The sequence below is a fragment of the Trichosurus vulpecula genome, chromosome 1 (genome assembly GCF_011100635.1).
Source record: "Trichosurus vulpecula isolate mTriVul1 chromosome 1, mTriVul1.pri, whole genome shotgun sequence".
Lineage (NCBI taxonomy): Eukaryota > Metazoa > Chordata > Mammalia > Diprotodontia > Phalangeridae > Trichosurus > Trichosurus vulpecula.
The window spans coordinates 558,587,529-558,593,528 of record NC_050573.1 but is presented as its reverse complement, the minus strand read 5'-3'; positions in this window follow the sequence as shown (position 1 = coordinate 558,593,528).

Below are 6,000 nucleotides of genomic sequence, written 5' to 3'. Positions count from 1 at the left end.
CTTTATGGCATGTATTCTTATGTTTTATGATCATATGAAACATAATTCCACATTAGTTATGTTGTGAAAGAAGAATCCGAACAAAAAGGAAAAACCATGAGACAGAAAACACAAAAGCAACAAAAAAAGAGAACAAATAGTCTTCTTCAATCTGCATTCAAACTCCATAGTGCTTCTCTGGATGTGGATAACATTTTCCATCGTGAGACTTTTGGAGTTGTCTTAGATCATTGCATTGCTCAGAAGAGCTAAGTCTAACAAAGCAGGTCATTGCACAGTGTTGCTATTACTGGGTATGCTGTTCTGGTTCTGCTCATTTTACTCAGCATCAGTTCATATAAGTCTTTCCAGGTTTTTCTGAAGTCAGCCTGCTCATCATTTCTTATAGCACAGTAGTATTCCATTACATTCATATACCACAACTTGTTCAGTCATTCCCCCATTGACGGACATCTCCTCAATTGCCAATTCTTTGCCACCACAAAAAGAGCTGCTATAAATATTTTTGTACATGTGGGTCCTTTTCCTTCGTTACGCTCTCTTCGGGATACAGACCTTGTAGTGGTATTGCTGGATCAAAGGGTATGCACAGTTTTGTAGCCCTTTGGGCATAGTCCCAAATTGTTCCCCAGAATGGTTGGATCAGTTCACAACTCTACATTAGTGTTCCAATTTTCCCACATCTTCCACAACATTTATAATTTTCCTGTTTTGTCATGTTAGTCAATCTGATAGATATGATGTGGTACCTCAGAGTTGTTTTAGTTTGCATTTCTCTAATCAATAGTTATTTAGAGCATTTTTCCACATGACTATAGACAACTTTAACTTCATCTGAAAACTGCCTGTTCATATCCTCCGACCATTCATCAATTAGGGAATGACTTGTGTTCTTGGCCTCAGAGACTTACTAGTTGGATGACCCCGGGCAAGTCACTTAACCCTGTTTGCCTCAGTTTCCTCATCTGTAAAATGAGATGGAGAAGGAAATGGCAAACCACTCCAGTATCTCAGCCAAGAAACCCCAAATGGGTTCACAAAGAGTCAGACACAACCGAAACAACTAAACAACAAGATTCCTTCAGAAGGCTGGCATTTTGTAGACATTGATACCCCATCTTCCAGGTATTGTCCTGTGTTAATGGTCAATATCCAGACGATGGATAAAAGGCTGAGTAATTTTACTAGCCAATATTGACCCCGGAGAAAAGATGTGGAAACACCTCCCGCCTTTTAGTGGAAAGGCGAGGGATGATGGGTGCGGAATATTGTATTCACTATCAGTGGGTTTTGCTCATGGGGTAGTACTTGGGAATGATAGTGATATAAAAGCAAAATACATTAATAAAACTTTTAAAAATATTATGGCTCAAAAGTCTTTAGCAGAAAAGAAGCCGCTACTTATACTCATCAAACAGCCAACAGTAACTAAAGACCCAAACGTTATTACATCCACCATACCACAATTGATCAGTTCAGCTAACCAAAAGCTAAGGAGCTCACTATTTAATACTTCCTAGTTGTATACCTGCGAACTCAGTTAATTAATCTTCAGAATTAGGTTTAGAGTGAAGTTAGAATGAGGGTTGGGTGGGACATACACAGTAAGTCACAAGGGAGAGTACCCAGCATTTATAGCACTAGTCAAGAAATGATATTCACAATGTTGGCCAGAGTCATGAAGAAAAAATTAAAATATGTTAACATGTGTTGTCTAAAAGGAAACAGTAATGCATATAATAAATCTTATTTGCTATTAAAATGTATCTTTAAAAATTAGAGTGTAAATGGTTACCTTTTCAGGTATTTAGAGGAACTCTTATCCAGAAAGGCTTATTTCCTAAGCCTTCTGGAGAAGTGAAGTTTTTACTGTATTTGGAATTATGGTACTATCATTTCGAGTCCTTTAAAACTAAGTTTTATGATGCTTTCTCTGAGTCGAGATCCAGATGTGAGGTATAGCACCTCTCTGGCAGGCTATGATGCTGACTAAAGCTATGGAAACAAAATACAAGCTGTTAACAACTCACAAATGATCTATGCACACAAGTGACCACCAAATCTCCTCCCCACCCTCCCTGTATTCCACTGGAAACCTGTGTGAATTTTTTTTGTTCTTTTTTTTTTTTGGAGGGGAGAAGGGAAAGCAGTTGGGGTTAAGTGACTTGCCCAAGGTCACACAGCTAGTAAGTGTGTCAAGTGTCTGAGGCCGGATTTGAATTCAGGTCCTCCTGACTCCAGGGCCTCTACTCACTGCGCCACCTAGCTGCCCCAACCTGTGTGATATTTTAAAAAAGGAGGGGAGAGGGTTTTTGGAGAACCAAGAAGTTCAGAGATGGAAAGTCAAAAAGTCCTTGATAAAGCAGGCACAGCTTTGGAGAGCTGACACTTAGGGTAAACTCCCAGGAAGAACATTCGTGGCTGACACCCTCCAACCTTACCTTGTCTAACCATATCTTACCTGGTGCTGCTTGCACTTTTTTCTACTTCACTGTCTGAAATTTTACCAATTAGAGATTCTGTTGGGTTAACTAAACATCCTCTTTTTAAAAATAAGGATTAAATTAACCAATCAATTAACAAACATTTAAGTAATTTGTTGCTCAGTTGTGTCTGACAATTTGTGACCCCATTTGGGGTTTTCTTGGCAGAGGTACTGGAGTGGTTTGCCATTTCCTTCTCCAGCTCATTTTACAGACATGGAAACTGAGGCAAATAGGGTTAAGTGATTTGCCCAGGGTCACACAGCTAAAAAGTGTCTGCAGTCAGATTTAAACTCAGGAAAATAAGTCTTTCTGACTCCAGGCCTGGTACTCTATTCACTGTGCCACCTAGCTGCCCCTAATTAAATAATTACTATGTTCCAATTAATACAAAGACAAAACCAAATCACTTATTGCTCTTAAGTAGTTTGTGTTTTACCAGGGGTGACAGCATATATACATATAAATATATGCTAAATATATTTTATATATGTATGTATGTACATATATGTATGTGTATATACATACATATGGTTGGCTGGTTGATTGGTTGGTTGGTTGCTTGATGTCTTTCATTCTCAAAGAGGACCAAAATGACATTACTATTCTTGAGTCAAGATTCAATGTGACCAACTGTGGCAAGCCAATACGAGCTTGGAATGTTCTACCACAGGTCAGGCACAAAGAGTCCGTGTAAACATTTGGAGTGGATACTCCAAACTTGGGCAACCTGCATTTCCTTTGAGCTATCTCAATTCTGCTTTGCTCATGGAACGCAGCACCCTCTCTGATGTGGGAAAGCCATGCTGAACAATCCTGTGCCTATGTCTCCCAAGTCACACAGTCAATTCCAAAGCTCTTGAGAGAGATCTTGAGGGTATCCTTGTATCACTTCTTCTGACCACCATGTGAATGCTTGCCCTGTGTGAGTTCTCCATAAAATAGTCTTTTTGGCAAGTGTATGTTTTGCATTCCAACAACATGGCCAGCCCATCAGAGCTGTGCTCTCTGAAGCAGTGTGAATGCTTGGCAGTTCAAGTAAGGACCTCAGTGTCTGGCACCTTATCCTGCCGGGTGATCTTCAGAATCTTCCTAAGACAATTCAAATGGAAGGGATTCAGTTTCCTGGCATGGCGCTGGTAGACTGTCCAGGTTTCACAGGCATACAACGATGAGGTCAGCACAATGGCTCTGTAGACCTTCAGTTTGGTAGTCAGCCTAATACCTCTTCTCTCCCACACTTTCCTTTGGAGCCTTCCAAACACTGAGTTAGCTCTGGCAATGCATGCCTCAACCTCATTATCAATGTGTACGTCCCTGGAAAGTCCACTAACAAGGTGGATAAGTTCATACATAAATATATGAATGAATTCAAGGAGGAGTTGGGGATCGGAAAAAGTCAGGTTGGAGGTGACATTTGAGCTCAATTTTGAAAGAAATTAGGGATTCTAAGAGATGATGGTAAAGAAGGAGTGAATTCTAGGGAAAGTTACACAGAGACTGGACGTGAAATATGTGAGAGGATCAGCAAGAAGCTTCCAGTCTCATGTAATTTAATATATGTCCTATGGTGCCAGGTGGGTATAAGGTGGTTTGAGGGCAAGTATCCCTGAGATTCCTCAGCATCACTACCCTCACCCCCTATGCTTAATTTGCCTCAAGGTGAAAGATAATGTTAGGTCAAGGGGATATATAAATCATCATATGTGCTTATGTATTCCCCATTTATGAGAAACTTGCATTTACTTTGACATCTTTCTCTTGTATTTGAAAAATCCAGGCAGGATTCATAGCCACCTCTCCTCAACATTTCACCTCACTCTGGCATGAGGGTTAATGTCTCCTCTCCCTCTTAAATCACTGTTTGGGCTGGCAATAACCACAGAAACAAGGACATAGGTCACTATCTGATTTTCTTTGTATTTTTCAGACTCAAAGACATACATGGAATGCAAAGGAGATAGTCAGGAAGTAAATGAAGTCAGTAGGTACTGGACGCTTTTGGGGAGCAGCCAAGAGGAACACATCTTGCTCTCCCTTCCTGTGTCTTCCTCGCCCAATCAAGCAGGAAACAAAGTAGAGTGAACATTGAGCATCGCGCTGATTTTGATGACTGCCATCTTGCAAATCACAGCCCACCAGAGTCCCTTAGGAAGGGGATGAGGAGATCAGATGCACATGCTAAATCCCGTCTGCAGCCCTTGCTCATGCATGGTGCATAAGACGGAACATCTTCCTGCTCTTATTTCCCACAATTCCCATAGCCAAATCTTAAAAAAAAATCACCAAACAGGCAAACTCTTCAACAATCTATTCAACCATTTCTGCAATCTGGTGTCTCAACGGCAACCCTCTCAGGGCAGCCACCAGGGAATCAAGGGGTTACAATAGACATCATAAACATGGTCAAACTTCAAAGGGACATTTAGAGAAGCATAAGAACAAGCATTGATGAACAAATCGGACAGATATAAGTATATACATTACATAGCAACGAGAATTGGATTGATATTACTAGACCAAGTTTATTAAATGTCTCTGAGACTGAGTTTCCTCATAAATAAAATATACTGTATTTCCTCATGTATAAGATGCACCATTTTTTGAAAAATTTAGGGTCTAAAAACTGGGTGCGTCTCATACAGTGGTTGTAGATCTTTTTACTTGCATTTCCTGCTTTTTCGTGCTTGTTGTCTTTGTGCTCATTGTTTCACATTTGTTACTGGTATATTAGGTTACGTTTTGCCACGTTCTGCCCAGAAATGGCTCGGGAAAGATTTTTGTACAGTGTTGAATTCAAGTTAAAATGATCCAGTTTGCAAAAGTGAATGGAAATTGTGCTGCTGAATGTAAATTTAGTCCTCCTCCAACTGAGAAATCAATCTGAGACTGGCCATGGGAAGAAGAAATTCTACTGAAAACGCCACGGCAGAAGAAGGCCATGAGAGGCAAGTTAGCAAAAAGGCCTGATTTAGAGAGGGAATTGAAAATATGTATTGAAGAGCAAAGGGCAATTGGAATTCCTGTGTCCACAAAGATGGTTCAGCACGAGGCAAGAAGAATTGCTGATGAAAAAGAAGTTACTGATTTCAAAGGAGGACACAATTGGTGCTTCGGGTTCATGAAACAAAATGGACTAAGCATAGATACATGCACCAGACTTGCCCAAAAGATGCCTGAAAGCTATGAGCAGATGAATAAAACTTGAGTTCAATAACTTTATGAAATTTTTTTTTCAAATTTTGGGCCCCAAAATTAAGGTGCATCTTATACAGGGGGAAATACGGTAGCTAATCACCTGCCCTAATGACTCTCATAGTGTTTTATGAAGGTCAAATGAGATATGGATATGAAAATTATTTGTAAAGTAACATTAATTGATTGTAAGTTCCTTAAGGACAAGGTCTCAGTTTTATCTTTGTTTTGTACCCAGATGTAAATTATAGTTCAATTCTGATGTGTCACTATGGCCTGGAGTGGTCCTGGGTTCTCAAAGGATATGACAGAGGGGCTCAAG